The following is a 22,841-nucleotide window of genomic DNA, read 5'->3' as shown; positions in this document are numbered from 1 at the left end:
TGAATGGTAGTAACAATGATTTTTTTACGGCTTGCAATGTTTGTTGTAAATAATAAAACTTTTTATGACATGCATATGGTATGCCGTTAATACATCAATTATACACGACACATATACGCCAGCCGTGAAATGTGTTGCATTTTTCACGGCGCATATAACGCCCGCCATTAAAAGTATTGCACTTTTGACGACGCACACATTGTCTGCCGTTAAAAGTATTGTCTCTTTACGACGCACAATGCATGTCGTGCAAGGAATGACAAAAAAAATAGCACCAAAATAAAATTTTCTGGCGGCAATTCACCAAAAAAAAAGAAAAAGAAAAAAGAAAAAAAAAATAATAATCAAAAGCCTTAACTCTCAACCCTAACACACAAAATCAACCCTGAGACTGGTTCCCAACCTTCAAAGCCTACCACGGATCTCAATTTTCTTCATCATCATCCTCGTCATCGAGACTTTTTCCCAAGCCTGATCTCTCCCAAATCAACTTCTTCCTTTCCTCTCACGATTCCTGGCTTCACGTCCTCAAACAGATCGTCAAGGGCGATCTCAAATATCCTCTCAAATCTGATTTAATCAAACTCGTCTTCACCTTTGACAAACTCCAAACCTCCAATTTTTACTTCTCCAAAATCAGTCTCACCAATCCCAATCTATTAGCTCTCCTCTTCGGCAATTACGTCCCCGATCTAAAAAACTCCATGAATGTTCAATCTGAAATGCACAACATCGACTCCAAATCCAATCGTCGCGACTACTTCTCTGCTGGTAAAACTAATCTCCCTTTGATTTACTTCTTCTTCTTCTTGATTTACACTTTCATGGATAGAATTTGGACTTACATTCTCTACACTAAGCGATTGTTTACTTATTGTATCCATTTCTTCATGATTTCTGTCTTGATTTTAAAAGCTTTGAATCTCTTGTGTGAAACTAAGGAATCTAACAAATCTGTAATCTCGAAAACACTAGTTCAACTTCATTTTTTTTTTTTTGAGATTATTAGTTGTTTGAATGTGAATTTTGATCTCATTGATAGGTTGAGAACTTGAAAGCTCTGCTTGAGGTCGAGGTAAGATCGATTTCTCGCTCTATATATGCATATATATGTGTGTGTGTGTGTGTGTGTGTGTGGGTGCATGAGAGGATTGAGATTTGTGGTGTTTGGTTTGTAAGCAGAGTCAAGCGTTGATTCAACAACAATAGCTGCTTTATAATGGGAAAGAGATGAGGAATGTTGAGAAATTGAGTGGTCTTGGTGTGAATGATGGAGATTTAGTGATGATAGTTTCACATGCATCTTCTAGGTAATTCTATTACATTCTTTTTATGGGTTTGTATTTTGTGCAAGTTATAAGACAAGCTTTGAATTGTAAAAGAGCATAGCTTTATGGGTTTAACGGGTTCTATGGATGTGTCCATGATTTGATGAGAAATGATAAAAAATGAAGTTAAAGAGAACTATCTTGTTTTGCAATGTAGTTTCTAACTTAAAATAGTAAAATTTGGTGAGAAAGAAAATGAGTGGTTAAGTATTTTTTATAATACCTACTAGGAATTTTCACAAAGGAAGAAAAAGAAATTATGCTTATATTTCTCTTTCACATTCTTTATGCTCATTTAACTATTTGTGTGGAAAAAGAAATCGAGGTTGCTTAGGTTATGAAACCTATTTGTGTAAACTGTTACTTTTCTTATTAGTTCCTCTACTTACGTAGCTTCAGACACAATCCAAACAAAGATAAATGCAGGGCTGAAGTTATTTGTAATCCATAAACACCCACATTGCTAGCTGTGTTTGTGCATCTGGTTTTGTAGAAATTTTTTCATCTGTCACCTGGTGTTTGATCAGGAGTCTGAGACTTTTCATTTTTGCTTCCACAAATTGCAGTCATAATTTTTTATTTTTTTTTATCTTTTTATTTGTACAAGAAGTGGTACTTTAGCTCTTTATAACATTTCCTCTTCTGTATCTCAGACGTATCATTTAGTCCTATAGTGGAACCTTTCTATCAATCTACTCTTGAGTGTTGCTTAGAGTGATGGTCTTAGGCTCTTACTAAAGTGTCTGTTTGGTTTTATTAGAATTTAACTCATTCCTTGCTGCATATGGTGAAAGTTTGTGAATGCATGATACTGTGTATCCTCTCCAGTTGCTTCATGATGCTCCATAACAATACTTGCTGAGTAGTAGTTGAAGGAAAACAGAGAAACAATCATAAAACTATATTTATCTGATATTATTTCATAGAAGTCAAAAATCACATTTTCTGCAGATCCAAAACTGTTCTTATATAGACATACCTGACTGCTAACAAACTTACAACCATCTAAACAAACTAACTAATAGAAGTTACAAGGATTTACTAACATACACTTAACTAACACTAATGTGCACCAGACACTCTTAACCTATACACACTGTAGAGGTACAACTGATTTGCTGCAACTGCTCTGCTGCTGTGTTGCAACTGCTCTGCATTGATGAGAAGCATGACTAGCATACGGTGGAGCTTGAGCTGCAAGTGATTGAGCTACAGGTGATTGATGATCTGGATCATGAACATGAACTGATCTGCTGTATCTGTCATCAGCCCCCGTCAAGTTGAAAGTGGGAAGATCAACAAGAAGCTTGGATTTGAGAAACAGGAAACAGCCAACAGGGAGAGCTTTAGACACCTCAGCTGCAGCCTGAGCCATGGACCGATATTCAGCTTTAGTAGAAGAGCGAGCCACGGTGGACTGCTTCTTTGCGGTCCAAGAAACCAAATTGGAACCCAGATAAAGACAGAAACCAAAAGTAGATCTCCTATCACAAGGATTACCAGCCCAGTCAGCATCAGAGAAGGCATGAATAGCAAAGGAACTGGGAGAAAAATGTAAACCATGATGCAGTGTGCCATGAACATATCGGAGGAGACGCTTAACCTTAGCAAAATCATCGTGAGAAGGGGATTGCATATGTTGACAAATCTGATTCACTGCAAAGGCCAAATCCGGACGAGTAATAGTCAAATATTGTAAACCACCAACAAGGCTTCGGTAGAGAGAAGGATTGGAAAAGGCAGAGGAAGAAACTGAAGACAAGGAAGATGAAGAAGAAGGACTAAGAGGTGAAGGGGCAGACTTGCAATCTGACATGCCAGCTTGTTGAAGCAACTTAGAAGCATAATGAGATTGAGATAAGAAAGAACCAGTAGAAGAAGTAGTAACAGATATACCCAAGAAAAAAGAAAGAGAACCGAGATCTTTGAGAGAAAAAGCAGAGTGAAGCTGAGAAATCAAGAACTGAATATGAGAAGAAGAGTTACCAGTAACAAGAATGTCATCAACATAGACCAAGAGATAAGTAAGAGTGGTAGAGGTAGATTGAACAAACAAGGAATTATCACAATGACTAGGAACAAACCCAAGATGAAGCAGAAAAGAGGAGAAAGTGGAAAACCAAGCTCGAGGAGCTTGTTTAAGACCATAAAGAGCTTTGTTCAATTTACACACATGAGTAGGAAACTGAGAATTCTCAAAACCAGGTGGTTGAGTCATAAAGACCTCTTCTTCAAGCTTGCCATGAAGAAAGGCATTAGACACATCCAACTGTTTAATAGACCAATTGAAATGAAGAGCAACACAAAGGAAGACCCGGATAGTTGGTTGCTTAGCGACGGGGCTGAATGTATCCAAGAAATCAACACCAGATTCTTGAAGATAACCTTTGGCAACAAGGCGAGATTTATACCGAGCAATAGAGCCATCTGAATTCTTTTTGATTCGAAAAACCCATTTACAGCCAACAACATTTTGATTTGCAGAAGAAGGAACAAGAGACCAAGTCTGTTGAGTCTGAAGGGCTTGAAATTCATCAAGCATAGATTTATGCCAATGAGGACACTGCAAAGCTTCTTTATAAGTACGAGGCTCAGTGTCAAGAAGAGTAGCAACTAAACAAGACTTGGCAGATTTTGCTGTCTTACTTCGGGTGAGCATAGGATGTGAGTTGAGAGAGTCAGAAGAAGGACGAGGAATAATGGGAATAGTCAGATTAATACCAGGTGGAGATGAAGATAAAGGAGAAGAGATAAAACCAGGATTATGTGAGACGAGAGGAGAAGCAGCAACATGTGTGGGAGAAGAGGATGAATTGGGTGACGATGTTGAAACAGAATTAGACTGAGTAGGAACTTGAGGAGAAAACACAGAAGAAGGAGTTCCCCAAAAGAATGTTTTAATAGCAGATTTTGAAGAAAGAAGAGGAGGTGAAGAAGAATCAGTAGAAGCAAAAGGAAAAGAACATTCATCAAACACAACATGCTTAGAGATGTAAATTCTACCAGAAAGAGGATCCAAGCAGCGGTATCCTTTGTAACTTGGATGATAACCAATAAAAACACAAGCCATAGATCTTGGTTGCAATTTGTGACAAGTATAGGGTCTCAACCATGGATAACATCTGCAGCCAAATACTTTAAGAAAATTATAATCTGGAAGCATCTGAAACAACACCTCATAGGGACTGAGATTGCCCAATGTAAGAGAAGGCATTCAATTGATCAGATAAACAGCAGTTGCAAGAGCCTCAAACCAGAATTTCAAAGGTACAGAGGATTGATCAAGTAGAGTGATGATTGTCTCAATGATATGTCTATGCTTGCGCTCAGCAACTCCATTTTGAGATGGAGTATGAGGACAACTAAGCTGATGAACAATGCCAGAAGATTTAAGAAGTGTTTCAAATTGATGACTAGTATATTCTCCCCCTCCATCAGTTCGGAAAATTTTAAGAGAAGTTGAAAATTGGTTTTCAGCATAGTTTTTAAATTCTAAGAACTTAGAATATACTTCACTTTTATAAGACAGAGGGTAAATCCAGGTAAAATGACTAAAATCATCAATGAAAACAACATAGTAAGTAAAAGAAGACTGTACTTGAGTAAAAGGACCCCAAACATCTGAGTGAATCAGAGTGAAAGGAGCATGAGTTTTATTAGTGGAAAGAACAAAAGGGAGTCTATGACTCTTTGATACACAGCAAGAATGACAAAAAGTGTTACAATCTTGATGACTAAATGACAAGCCACTTTTATTTGCAATAGTATGAAATACAGCAGAAGAAGGATGCCCTAGTCTCTTATGCCAAACAGTAGCAAGAGAACTAGTACCAGAAAAAGCTTTATGAGAAATTGAAGAAGGAAACTGGTAGAGGCCATTTTGATGATGTCCTCTACAGAGCACCTTGTTGGTGAGCTTGTCCTGAATCACAAAGGACTCATTGTCAAAAGTAATACTACAATTGTTATCAGAAGTAAGCTGATGAATAGAGAGCAAATTTGATGAGATTTGTGGAACATGAAGAAGATTGGTAAGCCTAAATTGAAAAGAATGAGAGGACAATATACCAGTACCAGAGTTATGAATTGGAAGAGTATTTCCATCACCAATCATGACTTGATCATTGCCTTGGTAGGGTTGATAAAAATGCAGATTGTTCAGATCATTGGTGAGATGAGAAGTTGCAGCAGAATCAACATACCAAGGAGCTGAAGTAGACTGTATAGAGGTGGACACAACAGGAAAAGGAGTTTGTGCAGAAAAAGCTCTAGGAGTAAAAGCAGGCATTTGTGAAGGTCCCATGGTATAGGAAGGAAACACAGGTTGAAAAGAAGTATTCAGTCGATGTCGACACTCTAAAGCAGAGTGATTTCCTTTTCCAAAAATTTGGCAGGTCAAGCCATAACTCTGAGGTCTTCCTCCTCTTCTGCCTCGTTGACTGCTGTACCTATGACCACCTCTATACTGGCCTTGAGATCGAGAACCTCCTCTGTTCTGAAAAGAGAAATTACGAGAGGAAGATTGACCATAATACTGCTGATTATGAGGCGATGGAACTGCACCTAATACAGATGATGTAGCGGAAGTATTGTCTGTGAGTAAATGAGGATTCGTAGCAGAGAAAGCCACAGTGAGATCAGAAGTACTATGCTTGTGACTATTTTCAACATGTATGGCTTCGGAACACAAGAGAGAACAGAGTTCTTCCATCGAAAGTACCTTTGATTTGGCTCGAATTGTGGTTTTGAAAGCATTGTACTCCTCAGGCAAGCCATTGAGGATCAGAAGAATAAGATCTTCATCACAGACTGGAGAAGATGCCAAAGCAAGTTGTTCAACAAGATCTTTGATTTCTTGAAGATAGGTTTCCATAGATTTGGACTTCTTCGTAGTAGTGCTCAAACGATTTTTGATCTGATGAATATGAGAGCGTGAAAGTGATGTGAATCGTTTCTCAAGAGCTGACCAAACAGCACAACAATTTTTTAGATGAAGAATGGAAGAAAATATGGAAGGAGTAAGAGTTGCAATGATGCAACTGAGAAGACAAGAATTAGTCAACTTCCATTGCAGAAACTCAGGATTGGAAACTGTATTATGATCAGAATCAAGCATTGTAGCAGATGGACAGGCAGTAGATCTATCAAGAAAACCAAATAACTCTGTGGCTTCAAAGAAATTTTGAATTTGACTTCTCCAAATTGAATAGTTTGAAGCTTCGAGTTTAACTATGATCAAAGCATTAAGATTGAAAATAAGAAGGAGAACATTTGCAGGCAAAGATTGCTTCTCAGCTTGAATCACCATTGTTGCTCGTGAGAGCTCTAAGGCTCTGATACCATGAAGGAAAACAGAGAAACAATCATAAAGCTATATTTATCTGATATTATTTCATAGAAGTCAAAAATCACATTTTATGCAGATCCAAAACTGTTCTTATATAGACACACCTGACTGCTAACAAACTTACAACCATCTAAACAAACTAACTAATAGAAGTTACAAGGATTTACTAACATACACTTAACTAACACTAATGTGCACCAGACACTCTTAACCTATACACACTGTAGAGGTACAACTGATTTGCTGCAACTGCTCTGCTGCTGTGTTGCAACTGCTCTGCATTGATGAGAAGCATGACTAGCATACGGTGGAGCTTGAGCTGCAAGTGATTGAGCTGCAGGTGATTGATGATCTGGATCATGAACATGAACTGATCTGCTGTATCTGTCATCAGTAGTAAGATATTTAGCCTTTTATTTTTCTTGGATAGTAATAATTCTATATTACCTTCTCCTCTCAACTCCTTAGCATTAAGGTTTCTACTTGTATGTGTGCAATCATGTAAGTAGGTATGTATAAGAACGATCCATACATAAACTGTATCATTACTGGTATGCAAAAATATGCCCAAGGCACCAATTAGGGGCTAATGGGGTGATTTTATTTTGCTTAGGTGATTTTTCTATATTCTTCATGGTTTAGATTCAAACTGATTCTAAGGTTTTCTTGTGTATTCATTCTGTCTACGTTGCTGCAAAATTGTTGTCCAGATTTAAAGGCTATGGTGACTTGGGAAGTGGATGGAACATGATTGACAACAGGTACTCTCCCTTTCATGTTCTTTTGTCCTTTATACAAGTGTTAACTTTCCTTGTTAATCTAATCTAAAATTAAATTTATGTAGTTGTAAAATTTTGTAATGAAGTTCTATCATATCTTTCTTCCTTTTCCTTTTTGTTAAGTTACCACAATATCTGACTAATCATGACATTTTATTTGTCGCTCTTTGAAAGTTGGTCAAAGTCACCTCCAAATCGAGAAAGAGATATCCATTAGCTATGGTAACAAAGGAAATGAGGTAATGTCTATTGTCACTGGGAGGCCACCATATGTCTATTATCATAATTACTTACATCTGTATCATCTTCGTGATATGTTCACTTATATCCATATGTGTACATAATTCCTTACGTAAATTCCATGACCAACAACATATGTATGCTTCACTGGTTTAGCTTTCGTACTTCTAATTGTTCACAAGACTTATTGGACATATATTACTATGTTTTGGGTTAATGGTCACAAGATCGTTATGAGTTGGCTGTAAAATATTTTGGAAAACTCAACTAGAACTTATTTTTAGTTTATTTTCTCTCTACCTTACCTTACCTCACTTTATTTCGCTTTCCTGTTGTGTTTGTGTTGCCTTCAACAAGAACCATAGATTTTTGTTTATAGATCAGTAACCTTGATCATGAAATTTATGTTCATGTGGATCAAAGTTGTGGTTATGATTTTAATTATAGTTCAATCTATAGTTAATATCTCCAGATATGACTACGTTTCAAATTCAGAAGCCCTTTTTCTTCTTTTCTTTCTTTTCCCCTTTTTTCTCTAGATTTTTTTTTATAATGATTCCCAAACACAAATTAATTTTTATAATCGTGATAACCCCTTGTTTATTCCAAATCAATGTTGTCAATATTCCTAAAATGTTTGTCAAACACATAGGTTTAATGACAGATCTAGTAATTTTATGAGCACACTTTTTTTTTTTTTTTAACTACTTTGCAAATAAGGGATGAAGCCAGGACTTGAACAGTTTCTAAATCTCACTCATTCAATGAAAGCTAAATTTGTGTCAAATTTTACTAATTCATAGTGTGATTATGTTTGTTAACCGGCCACATGAGTATCAACTATAAATAACTAGTAATGAGAGACTAATTAGGAAAGGAAAGTATGAAAATTACTACATTGTTGAGAGATAAAGCAGATATCCTGACAATAGCGAGGCAACTATCTAAGCACTTAGATGGCCGCTGCAAACAATAAGTGCTTTTCAATGACTGAAGTGTTTAGACTTTTTCAAGTCCTCACACATGTCCTCTGAATATAGAGGTTTTTCTTCTTGTTCATAACCTAAATGCAACAAAATCTTCTTTTGTCTCATTTACCTGATAAGAGCAAAACCAACCTTCTTAATGATCTTTTAGAAGAAATCCTGTAAATAAGAAATTCTTTTGTTCCTAATTTAGGGGCTTTGCACTGTGGACTTCCTTAATCATTTCCCAATTATTGCCGTTTAAAACAGTAGAGCCTTTGGGTCCTCCTGAGTGAACAAGCAGTCTGCTTGCTGAGTTAATTTTGTGTTTAAGAATTTTTTATTGTTCTAGGAAGTATCTGGATGCCAATTGGAGAATTCATTTTCAGAATACCGCCAAAGTCACTAAATATTGCCAGTTATCCTAATTAATATTAAAAATAAGTCTCAACAAAAATTTGATTGTTGTCATGGCCCATGAAGAATTAATGCTTAACACCATTACACTTCTGTTAATATAATCATGAATGTTCTTTTCAAATTTTGACACGAAGATCTTTGATTTGAAGTTAAAATATTTCACTCATGCTCTTATACATTAGCATATTGCACTCTGAAAGTGATTTATAATCAAATGGCTATCTTCATGCAGGGGTAATATGGTCTGATGCGCTCTTGATGGATGAAGTGTTGCCTGAGGCTGCTCTCTCTGATTTTTCTTTAAAGGTTTTTCTTTGTCATTTTCTTCAATTTTATAGTTGATGGTTACCTCTCACTACGTATGTCTCTCCCCTTTCTGATTTTAACTGAAAATAAACCCTGTGATGCTTATATTTTTGGACGAAGTTAGTATACTGATTTCTCTTATATGGGTACAGGCTACTTGTGTTGTTGTCAAACAGTATATTGATACCACATTTTCTCGTCTGCTACTTGATATCTCAGGTTAGTCTCACCGTTGTAGTTTCATCTGCTACTTGATATCTCAGCTTGCTTTTGTTGACACAGATGCACTAGGTACAGTAACTCAAAAATAACTGGCAGGGTGACATGTTAAATTTAATAATAAAGGTGTGGCCAGATTGCTTAATGGTATTGAGTTGGGTAATAAGAGATGTGACCGTCAATCAGACAAGATCGTGGTTAAGGGTATAAAATTAATTGGAAATGTTCAATTGGGACAAGATGCTGAAGACGAAGTTGTGGTCCACCACATATTGTTTTTCATCATAAGTGATAATAGTTCGTCAGATTCTGTCCTCACACCTGACAAGATATTTATTGGAGTTGGGGAGGGTAATCCTGAGACCTGGATTGTTGATCCTGACCAGTCCGACCGGTTTCTGATGCTAAAGAAAATGAGATTCAAGCTCGTTGGTAGCAAGGACAAAGAGTACGTTCGTCACTGGATAGAAGTTGTAGACCAGTTCTTCCCAGTTGATGTTTGGACGGACTACAAAGATACGCTATTGGGAAATGTTGGAAGTATTCAAAAGGGCGACATATATTTAGTGGCTGCTACTGTTAATGGAAAGGAATGCCAAATTACTTTAAGGAGTCAAATGTACTTTAAAACTGTTTAGAATTGTAATTTTATGTATTTTATTTCTAATGTTCAGGTTAATGGAGGTGGACAATATAAAAACTGGGGTTGTTGAAGGTGTTTCAACAAGTGATTTCAGTTGTATTGAACTTGCGTTGCCTAATTTATTTTCTCAATTGAGGTTAAGATACAAACAAAAAATTATTAAGGTTGATAAAATATTGATAAAATATTCTCCTTTTTGCGCACCCAATGTTAGTGGATTGGTCAGAGTAAATATTTATGATCGGAGGTTAGACGGTAATGACAGTTTGCAGGCGTGGTTTATTTTCCCAGTGGATTGTCAATGCGAGTTAGTCTATTATAGAAATGATTATTGTTCAATTAACGGCAAACATGTGCCATGGATGGTGAAGTATCGACTTGAAAATTCGAATATTAAAAGGGGGTTACGTATTGTAAAATGAAGGGGTATCTGAAGTATTCTATGAGTGACATGCCAGAAGATTCGCAACTGAGGGCCCCCTCTATTGTTGTGTTATCTAAAAAATATACTAATGACAATGTTGATGTTTGGCATTACCCTCCAACGAAGGCCATTCTGATTTTGACACGGACTAAGTTTGTTGGTTTACCGGAGAGGCGAAGAGATTTGTTGTTAGGAGGTTTTGGGGAAAGTGGTTCAGTTATTCATGAACGCAGAGGTCGTCTGGGCTTGTTAGAGATTGATGTACGCAGAGGTGGTGATGACACTAGTGATGTTGATTCTGGTCCATCGATTTCAGAGGTTGGTGTTAGCAAAGATGAAGTTGATCGTAGAGGATCAGTTGTTATGGATGTAACAGAATTTTCTAATGTTTTACGAAATGTAATCATCAGTATAAAAATTAGTGATGCGACTCAAAATGTAATAGTTGATGATAAGGGAAATGTAGTAAGTAAATAAAATTTTGAGTGGTTTCATAAATAAAATTAATAAAATTTTTCATTAATCATGACAGTGGTTACATTAACATCAAACCATTCTCTCATTTTTGGGGACATTGCATCTAACCAACTACTGTCCCCATTTGTTAATAAAATACAAGGAATTCCTCCTTTAATAGTGAGATCTGGTTGGAACTTAACAAATACATGAAAATCTCTCTGGCAGCCTACTAAATTCTTCATTAATTCGGTAGGGACTATCGAGTATTTGATGTCATCTATGACGTTGTAGACGGCGTCTTGGTCGTAGTCCTTGAAGCTTATTCTGCCGGAGAAGTAATTGTGTCGTTCGAGACTTTTGGCCTAGGCGGTTTTGCCTATTCTTGAGGGTCCTTCGAGGTAGAGGGAGATTGGGCGGATGGGCCTCTGCTCTGGTTCCTGTTATCAGAGGAGGAGGAGGAGAGTTCTTCGTCCGATACTGGCTGCTTCCTATTCCTTCAATTTTTTATAAAACACTCCAAATCCTTTATCCTACAAATTCTGCTGATTCTCTTACCTCTGCTAACCCTTCTGTTCAGACACCTTAGCTTTGATATATTTGCCCTCTGCTCCTTGTACACCGGAACAAACTTCGCCGGAGCTGACCGCCGGCTCCCTTCCCACAGCCTTATTTGCCACGTCAAAAAGCGATCTACACACATTTGAGTGAATTGCCCGTAATTCTCGGGATACTCTTCTAAGGAGTACAACATTGTATACCAAATAAATCACCAAAAAAGACAAAAAGAAAATGAGGGACGAAATAAAGTACCAGAAAGCAACTTCACCACAATAGCTATCCCACTGCAAAAGCATATTCCTCTATGCCATAAAATATTTTATGGTACCAAATATATAGCAAAACTGGCCCGCGTGTAAGGACGAAGATTCCCCATTCAAAATAATTCAAACGTATTTATTTTCCCGCCTTTGCTTTATGTCTATCATTCTAGGGAAAATATTTTCTTTACAGCCACGCAAACCACCAGAAGAGCGACACGTGTATAGCACTATCTGGCAAAGGAATCAAAAGTACTCACACCACTCACACCTGGGCCCGGGTGTGACTTCCTTTTTACTACATACATACACGTGTCCATAAGTACAACAATGGACGGCTCAGATCAGCAGGAGGAGGGGCGCTGGTAATATTAATACAGCGGCCCCCTAGTCACACCACTCATACCATTCACTCCAGGTTTTTTAACTAATAGGGAGGCCTTGTACGGCTGGTGTGAGTTCACTGTTTACCACTACAAAATGCCTTGCCAAGCCTCTTTCTGTTTTTATGCCAAGAATGTTTTCCTCACTTACCCACAATGTCCATGCCCAAAAGAACAACTCCTAGAACTCCTACAATCTCTCCTCCAACTAGCCTGCCAGCCATACTACATACTTGTCGCAAGGGAGCTCTATGAAGATGGAAACCCTCACCTTCATGCCATGGTTCAATGCACGAAGAAAATCCAAAGCTCAAACCCGAGATTTTTCGATCTCACTGGAACCAACGGGAGGATCTACCATCCAAATATAGAAAAACTCCACTCCCCAATAGCAAGTAGACAGTATATACAGAAAGAGGGCAAGTTCGTCAATTGGGGAGAATTTTCAGCTAAGGAGAAAAGTCCTTCGAAAAACAGAGACGAACTCTGGAGGGGAATACTTGGCGAAGCAGAAACGGAGGAACAATTCTTTGCTCTCTGTAAAGAAAGATGTCCCATCGATTACGTCACAAAATACCCCCAATTAAAAACATTTTCAAGGGATCATTACAAAAGAGAGAGGCCCCTATATACTAGCCCCTTTAATTCATTTCCTTTCTTACATGAAGAAGTAAAAAAATGGGCAGAAAATAGTAGTTTGTTTGTAAGTCGAAATTTCGTTCAGTACGAGTTATGTTAAAATTGTTGTCTCTCTGTTTGGAGAGAAGATGACTTCCTTAGATTAAGGATACACAAAAACAATGTCAATAATTTATATACTGATGAAGAACTTTCCTTCTCCTCTGATAACAGGAACCAGAGCAGAGGCCCATCCGCCCAATCTCCCTCTACCTCGAAGGACCCTCAAGAACAGGCAAAACCGCCTGGGCCAGAAGCCTCGGACGACACAATTACTTCTCCGGCAGAATAAGCTTCAAGGACTACGACCAAGATGCCGTCTACAACGTCATAGACGACATCAAATACTCGACAACCCCTACCGAATTAATGAAGAATTTAATAGGCTGCCAGAGAGATTTTCATGTATTTGTTAAGTTCCAACCAGATCTCACTATTAGAGGAGGAATTCCTTGTATTTTATTAACAAATGGGGACAGTAGTTGGTTAGATGCAATGCCCCAAAAAATGAGAGAATGGTTTGATGTTAATGTAACCAATGTCATGATTAATGAAAAATTTTATTAATTTTATTTATGAAACCACTCAAAATTTTATTTACTTACTACATTTCCCTTATCATCAACTATTACATCTTGAGTCGCATCACTATTTTTTACACTGATGAATACATTTCATAAAACATTAGAAAATTCTGTTGCATCCATAACAACTGATCCTCTACGATCAACTTCCTCTTTGCTAACACCAACCTCTGAAATCGACGGACCAGGATCAACATCACTAGTGTCATCACCACCTCTGCGTACATCAATCTCTGACAAACCCAGACGACCTCTGCGTTTATGAATAACTGAACCACTTTCCCCAAAACCTCCTAACAACAAATCTCTTCGCCTCTTCGGTAAACCAACAGACTTAGTCCGTGTAGAATCGGAATGGCTTTTGTTGGAGGGCAATGCCAAACATCAACATTATCATTAGTATATTTTTTAGATAACACAACAATAGAGGGGGCCCTCAGTTGCGAATCTTCTTACATGTCGCTCGTAGAATACTGACATATAGACTCTTAGAAATCGAACCATATGTTGTTTTTTAAAATATATTATGTATCTGCTCAGAGATACTACAGAAAGAAATATCTGATGTTAACAACCCATGTTGACTGCATGAGTTTCTGTTGTTGAATGTCTGATTTGCGTGAACTGGCAGATGCCCTCACTAAAGTCCAATACAGACCGAAGGAGGGAGCAGAAGAATACACTTTGCAGTCTGCCCTTGATACCAGCAAAAAAGCAGTAATTGAAGGCAGCATGAATGTCCTACAAGTAAGACATGATAAAGCAGATAATCACTACAGCTTGCTCTGTAAGTATGTTTTTCATAATTTAATTTTCAAATCACTAAAAGCACTTAATATATTTGTTGAAACAAACTGTTGCTGCTGTGTTGCTCCTGAGTTGGCTATTGCATGTGTTGAGTCTTCTTCTTGGGTTTGACCTTACAGTTTGCTGCATTGCTTCACCTTAATTGTTGAAAGTTGAATTGGTTTGGTCCCAATCATCTATGGGTGATGGTTTAGTCCTAAGATTTTCATTTGTTATTAAAATTATTAAAATGCAGCCTGTTCCTAATATAGATTTGCATCTATGCATCCAACCAATTCAACTTGCTTTGTTTTGTACCTAAGAAACAAAATCTAGGACAAAAAAACACAACCATAAATGATTAATATTATATATGTAAGATTAAAATATGATGTTAGTTGCAATTGTTGCTTGTGTTGAGTCTTCTCCTTGGGTTTGACCTTGCGGTTTGTTGCCTTGCTTCACCTTGATTGTTGAAAGCTGAACTGGTTTGGTCCCAGTCATCTGTGGGACCCTTCTATACCAGCACACACCTGCTGGGCTCATAATGTAATCCAATGAGCCTAGGAGACTACCTTAACCTTGTTTTTTTCGTGGCTGTCCTAGCCAGATTTGCACACAATGTTCAGTCTAGGTTCTAAGCCCTGTAAAGTGTAGATTTATTCCTGTAGTGTAGCTTCTTGAAGGAATCACTGCTATTTTGGTTTTCTCTTCTCTGATGAGTGATGGACTTTAGAGGTACGTTAAGTCCTTGAACTTCGATGTGTTTATTTAGTTGTTTCTTTGAGATGATTGTTTAATCAACCTCTTCTTCTTATTTATACATAACCATTAATTAGTTTTGTTGGATTTCTTACTTCTGCATACATAGAGTTGCTAAATTATCCAATTTTGCTGTTAATTTGATACACTAGAGGGTATATATAATGTCTGATTCTAGGAGATGTTTGGCTAGGAGGTTTACCATAATTTTAGTTGTTATGGCTCTGTTGGTTTATGTTTCAGAAAGGTTGAATTCGAATAGGCTTTACGCCGTAATGGTTTGTTTGAAGATTCCTATTCATTTTCCTTTAGAAACATTGCAACAAAAGAGGTAACTTCATTAGAGATAACTTTATTTGAGCTATAAAAAAAAAGATTTTGCTTTATGTGGATTTTATTTGCATATACGTTGAGACTATTGAGATCTTGAATTTTTGCTAATTTTTCATTATGACATTGCTTTTATGAGGCTATTGAATTACCTTATTAATTTAAAAAATGTTTTTTTGATATTTTTAAAATTTCTTGATCATTTCTTAATACCTTAAGAAATATTTTTGACCCAGAGTCATCAGTTTTTGTACTTATGTGAAGTTTCCTTTGTCACGCAGACAAGAAATGCAACAAGGCTAGTTGCTCCAGCTATTGTCGTGGGTTTAGGTGCCTTAACACATACATTGGGTACCCTCGTCCCTGTGATAGGAGCAAGTGGATTTGCTACAGCTGCAGCTACAAAACTGTTATGGGAACTGTTGTAGGCAATTTTAGATAATCTCTTAATAATTGTAGATATGTTTAGAAAGTTAGATATGCATAATTTTGGATGGTTTAAACTTTTTGTACAGTTTAGAATTTAAGGATATAGGCCCCGTTTGGTGTAGTTGTTAAAATAGCTTATAGATTATAGCTTAACAGATTATAGATTATGACTTTAATCAGAAGTTGTTAATCTGTTTGGTGTAGCTGTTGGATTATAAATTTAAGTTGCTGAGTAGTGTTTATTAAATAAGCTGTGAAATAGTTTTTCCAATTAATTTTTATTTTTTTTGGTCTACATTTCTCATAAAAAATAATAATAATAATTTATAGTCCATTTGAGTCTTTTTCTATTTTTAAAAAAATAAAAAATAAAAAAATTTAAGAGTATAACCATAAATTAACATGTCCTGATAATCAGAAGCAAGGGGTGAGCAGCTTCTCAGAATCAGCTTTTTTGAGTTAAAATAAGCTGTTAGAATCAGAAGCTGTTTGAAATAAGTTTAACCAAACAGTCCAAAATAACTTTTTCAAAGCTAAAAGCCATAAGTTGGCTCTGAAAAACTGAAACAAACACCCCCATAGTTTTTGAATGTTTGGAATGTATAGACAATTGTTGAATGTTTATAATTTATGTATATAGCTTCTTTTTGATGTTTCAAACAATATTTTGGTGATTGATTGATATTTTGTGATGCTTGTTTGTAATATTTGTTAGATTGTACAAAATTGGTCAAATAGAACTGCTGAATTTAAAAATTAAAAAAAAAAACTGCATATTCTATGACAGACATAATAAGTTGTTGTATTAAATATTTTATGGCGCGCAACCAGCATCGTTATTTGTCTCACTAATTAACGGCATGCAAAAGTAGTCGTAGAAAAAGTAATAATAATGCACAAAATCTGCTGTTAAATAGTTTTTAAAGGCGTACTATAGCATGTTGTAGAAAATGTAACGACAACGCACAAAATTTGCCGTTAGATAGTTTTTAATGGCGTACAAAGCATGTCGTTGAAAGTGAATGACTTTCCATGATTGATTATAATATGACGCGCGCTGTACGTTGTAGAAGGGTTTTTACGGCATGCATTGCGCGTCGTAAAAACCCTTTTTTGTTGTAGTGGAAGTTCTTTGCTAATCTCAGGATTGAATATCGGAATTCCTCTCTAGGCTACCCACAGAGCAATGGGCAGACAGAGTCATCAAACAAGACCATCATTGATGGTATAAAAAAATGGCTTGAAAGTGCAAAAGGCAAGTGGGTCGAAGAGTTGTCCCATGTATTATGGGCCTACCGAACCATAGCACGACGCTCAATGGGGGAAACACCCTACTCCTTGACCTACATAATGGAAGCTGTTATTCCACTAGAAGTTGGTCTCTCAACCCTCCGATCGGAATTATTTGAAGATGCAAATAATGAGGAAGCTATTGCACAAGCCTTAGACACGGCGAAAGGCCGAAGAGAAGCAACACTGATCAGACTTGTTGCCTATCAGCAGCAACTTACTAAAAGTTTTGATAAGAAAGTTTTCCCAAGGCAATTCACACCGGGAGGGCTAGTTCTAAGGAAAGTCATAGACCACAAAAAGGTGCATGGCGAAGGGAAGTTAGGACCTAACTGGGAGGGCCCCTACAAAGTTACAGTTATGGCTGGAAATGGAGCATACTACCTAGAAGATCTCAAGGGCAAAGTCATACCTCGGCCCTGGAGTACTATCAATAGACTAGACCCTCAAATTTGTCCATCAAGTGTACAAGCATTTATTTGTTGCTTAATGAGAATGCTTCTTCACTTCTTTGAACTTTTTGCTTTTAACACCTATACAGCTTTGAGGTTAGAACAGATTATTTTAATCCAAGCCTAGAGGCATGTTTACTAAACGGACTTAGCTTTGGTGTTTACCAAACGGATTTAGCTTTGATGATTATCAAATGGATTTAACATTGGTGTTTACCAAATGGATATAACTTTGGTGTTTACTAAATGGATTTTAACTTTGATGATTATCAAATGGAATTAGCTTTGATGTTAATCAAATGGATTTAGCTTTGATTTTAACGAAACGAACTTTGTCTCAGAGCGACAGAACGAAATTTAGTTTTGGTTAGCACTTAAACATGCTAAGTGGAATTGCTTGGTAGAATTATGTTTGGCAACTAAAATGGACCTATTAGCCAAGTGGAATTGTTTGGTGGAAACCACACTAACGAATTTTCACTGTTCATTTCCTTTTTTGGAAATCGCAGAATTTCTTAACTATAAATACCTCAATACTTCAGCGTTGCTCCATACAAAGCACAAGTTGGAACTGACTTGGGTACTCCTTTCAGGATCACACTCCTAGCATTAATCTTAATCGGCCTTAGGTAGGGGCAAACAATTATTTTTCAGAACCAACCTGGACTTGAGTAAGACTCTACTTCTCTATATTTTTCATTCCATTCAAGTATACTTTCGTTTTCCAAGCTGAAACAGACTTCAGTAAGATCTATCCAAGGGCAAAGATCTACAATGACAATCTTACTTAGCTCTAGGTAAGGGCAAACAACTATTTTTCTCAAACTCAACCTGGACCTAAGTAACACATTCTCTTTCGATTTCAAGCCAAGCATATCAAATGACAAAATCGAGCATCTATTCAGCCCTGTAGTCCTAACAGTGCTCGGCCAGGGGAAAATAGTATAGACAAGACAAGCATTAACATAAGAGCATCAGATTGTAACAATTAACAAGAAAAAGTTCCATCATTCAACCAAGGCACAACTGGCCTCACAAAAGTAGCAACAAAAAGAAAAATTGTCTCATTAAGCATCAAAGGAGACAACTTGTTAGGAAGACTGAGCTCCAGTGTGTCAAAAACAAAAAAGAAAAAAAAAGAAAGAAAAAAAGAAGAAGCAAACTTCAAGTCTTTTTAAACGGAAACCACTCTAACTCTCATCAGCAGGAGGAACTTTAGAGGCATCATTTACAATTTTGTCCACATCAGCTTGTAGAGGAAAAGTAGAAGAAGCTCTAACATCTTGGGAAACAAGAGCCTCCTTAACCACATCTTCCACAGCCTCAGTGTCTAAGTCCCCACTCCCTTCAGTACCTATTGCTTCACTGGCAACACCACTCTCAAGAGTCTTGATTGCAGAGTCAATCCCTAGGGAAATCCTTGTTAGAGGAGTAGCAAGGGTGGTAGCTGCCTTCAGACCCAAAGATTTTGAGGGAACTGGAATGCTCTGAAACAAAGAGGAGTCTTCAGGAATTTGAGCAGCAGCTCCAGCTTCATCCCAGCCCTGTTACCAGTGCTTGGCCTCTAAAGTTGAGCGTTCAACAGCCATCACTGCAATAACCGCCTTCAGCTCAGCCACTTTTCCTTGAGTTAGACCTGGTCCCTAATAACAACTTCTTTGGACTTCTCAGTAGAAGCGACAACTTTGTTCAAACGTAACACCTTCCTTTCAGCAATCCTGTGTCCCTCATTCTCGGCCTTCAAATTTGTTGTCAATCTCTTAGTATTCATAGCGGCCTCCAATACGGCCTTCTCTAGTTCCTTAGCTCGGGTGATGGACAGATACATCCTCTGGATACACTGCAGCAAATAAACAGGTATCAAAGGAAAGAAAATGATACAAACTAGTAAAGAACAAAAAAAAGAAATAAAGTAGCACTTGTAGTAGTTATCATTTGAAGGTTTCCCTTTAAGATGGGGATATCCTAAGGTCCGTTATGATATGCCATATCTACTGGCATCAACAGGGTTTTGGTTAAATCAAAAGCAAAATCTCCAAAAGCAACAATTCAGTCAGAAATGGAAATAGGCCTGCCTTGATAAAGCATGGACGGCTCCCATTTCTCAAAAGACTCATCCTTAACAGGATCTTCAGATGCCTCTCCAACTATAGCCTTACTAGTCTCACTTCTCATCTTCTTCTCCCTTTCAACGATTGAAGTAGCGAGTTCGATAGCAACGGCAGAAGAGCCAGAGGCTTTATCTCCAATTTTACATCCATAAGGCTCTTTGGCTCAACCTTGGCCAAAGGAGCCTCCAGAATCGAAGATGAGCCAAAAGCCTCCGCCTCCAGGTCCGCTAACACTCTCCTTTTTGACATTAATCCACCCCCTGCGAAATTGGGGGCAGGAGAAGATGTCCTCTCAACAGATAAACTTCGGCCACGGCGGCGGTTTGTAACTAGAGAGGCAGGGGGTGTGTCAGTTTTAGTATCAGAATCGAGAAGGGATGCAACAAGTTTTGCTTTTTTGGGGATTGTGGTTCGGTATGTTACTTGGTAATCCAATAGTTCTGAAGCAGACCTCTTTTTGTATCTCGGAACTCCTTAATTGCCTTAACGTTCTCGCGGTTCCACCTGCGCTAAAAATAGGAAGGCTCTACAGAGATGAGGAACAACATTAAAACAACATTTAAATAAAAAAGAAGTACAGAAATACTAAGGCACAAGACTTAGACCTGGGTAGCCATCTTTTTGGGGCATCCGTTCAGATTAGAACTCAATCCTAGCAGGAAACTCCCAGTTACCACCTTGTAAGAAATCGTCACTGTGTTTGTCGAAATCAGGTAAGCTGATGACAAGGTGCCAGTCAGCTGAACAGACGCGAAGGTAATAGGTGCTATGATCTTTATTATGTGAAAGGGTGTAACAACTTAAAATGTCCCATATGTCCAAGTTTAGACCCAACCGCCTATTAAAAGCGAAAACACCACAGACGACTAGAAACAAGTTTACGAACACTTGCAGAGGGGTAAGTTGAACTTGGTGCATGAAATGGCGTACTAAGGGATCAAGGGAAACCAGACCCCTCCTTTAACAATGGCAATGATGGGGAAAGCAACAGTGTTTCTGGTACCCATGTGGTTGGCATTAACTCTCACCAGCAAAAGGGTCACATCCTTAGGGATACCATCGTCACGGTGGAACAAGACTATTGTCTCAGGAGTACCCACCAACGCCTGAAATTTTTCCATTATCTAGACCTAGTAGGGTAGGGACAAAACTCAACTAAGCAAGAGATGGAACCAGTCCCCGGAAACAATGGCGCAAGGACCAAAGAGGGCGATCAGTACAGAAAAGCAAAAGAAAAGATAGGTTTCAGGGGAACTTGCAGAGATTCAGCGAAGTAACAGCGACGAGCGAAGATCCTTGTGTAACAACCCTCATACTGTTTACCGATTAATGACTGATTGATTACCAATAAACATTGATTACCGTTAAAACTGAACTGATCGTTACTGATAATTGGACTGGTAAAAGTACTGAACTGACTGACTAAAATTGGAAACCGAATTGATTGAGTATATGTTAGTTGAATTGCATTCTATCTGTTTGACTGTATGATTATCTGTTCATGCTTATATGTTTAAACTGCTAATTGAAGGCCTTATCGGCGGCCGAACTGGGAATTGATTAATGTTTTATGATCCTCATAATTAATGTGATTTTATGGTGTATTTACCTGAAAACTGATTAGGTATGATTAAATTAGATTAAAATGAGTTAATCACATGAATTGGACTTATTTACCAAACTAGCCTTGTAGTGGGCCACTACCTCAAACCTTTTGAGGCTTATTACACTTAATGCATTTGATTAAAACCAACATTTCATCAGCCTTTGTGTTGCCTCTAACCGACCAAGAAGAGAGTTAGAGAGAAAGGGAATTGTTCTTGTTGATTTAGCTTGAGAATCTTGAAGAACTGAAGGAGTTTTGTACAATTGAGCTTCCCTATCCTAAATACAAGACTTAAGGTAGCTCCATTGTCTTCTTGTTCATGTTTTGAGTGGATTCTTGCATGGTTCATGTCATATTGATGGAGTTTAGAGCCAATCATGGGTTAGATGTTGAATTGTAGCTTGATTGTTGCATGCATGTTGCCATTCTTGAGTTTTGAGGTTGTAAGTTCATGTTTCCTCACATGCATGTCCATAATTTTGTAATGGTCCATGATTTCATCATGTTTTGGAAACAATTAGCTCCTTAGAGCATCAAATTGAAGCTTTGAATTGGTTTGAATTCATGCATGTTTGCATGTTCATATTGTTCATGAAATTGGTTTGAATTGAGTTTGAATTAAACACCCTTGGGCTTTGATTTCTTAAAATTGAGCTTTGAAACATGTTATTCTATGTGTTTATAAGAGTTTTCCAGAAAATGAGCCCAAGAGGATCGGTTTTGAGTTGTTAACAACTTGGTTTTGAGCTTGGAGGTGCAATCTGGAATTTCCAGATTCTGCACTTCCGCTCGAGCGGGGGAAATGCCGCTCGAGCGAGGAATCCGAGCATCCAGCATCTTTCTGCACTGTTTTACAGTCCGCTCGAGCGGAGGATTGGGCGCTCAAGCGGAGTCATGTCTCAAGCTCGAGCGGGCGTTGTAGACACCCCATTTTTGACCGTCCTCAAGACTTGGACGTCACCGTTTGAACACTCGGTGATTATCCATGTTTGTGTTCGTTTGGAGTTCCCGGAGGTCTCGGCTACGCGCCTTGTCTCAGGATCTCCGAACTCGACCGTTTAGTGTCTGGTTTTGCACCAAACACTTGTGTTTTGCCTTGGAGAGGCAGGGTAGGGCTTGTAGACCATCCCCACCCATCACCGGCAGTGGCTAGAAGCCACCGGCTGGTTTTTGCTGCCACCGGCAATGTATATTGCCGGTCGGCACTATTTGTTGTCGGTCAGCACTTTTTAGTGCCGGCCGGCACTCTCTTTGGCCAAGATGGCATTTTTGGCCGGCCGATTACTGTGCATCTGCTTTAGTAGATATTTTAAGACAGCTGTCTTACTTTAGCTCCCCTCCATACACGTGTATGGAGGGATCTCCCTCTTATGAAGCTTGTCTTGTAAGCTTTACAAGACAAGAAGTGCCATATAGAGAGAGGAGGGCTCTTGGCTTGAGAGACACATTTTTTGAGATATTTTGAGAGCTTAGACAGCCATT

The 22,841-nt window shown here is 38.0% G+C and overlaps 1 long non-coding RNA gene across 1 annotated transcript; it reads left to right on the top strand.

Annotated features, from left to right (window-relative positions):
• The first annotated feature begins 533 nt into the window (after nt 1-533).
• Nucleotides 534-8,010, top strand: LOC114320608 (uncharacterized). Its single transcript, XR_014350943.1, has 4 exons — nt 534-771; nt 1,043-1,075; nt 1,183-1,310; nt 7,386-8,010. It is a non-coding gene; the product is annotated as an uncharacterized LOC114320608 (long non-coding RNA).
• Nucleotides 8,011-22,841: the final 14,831 nt, after the last annotated feature.

Source organism: Camellia sinensis, chromosome 14 (genome assembly GCF_055761805.1).
Source record: "Camellia sinensis isolate YWXY chromosome 14, ASM5576180v1, whole genome shotgun sequence".
Lineage (NCBI taxonomy): Eukaryota > Viridiplantae > Streptophyta > Magnoliopsida > Ericales > Theaceae > Camellia > Camellia sinensis.
The sequence above is the reverse complement of the archived record's forward strand: the minus strand, read 5'-3'. Positions and strand labels throughout refer to the sequence as shown.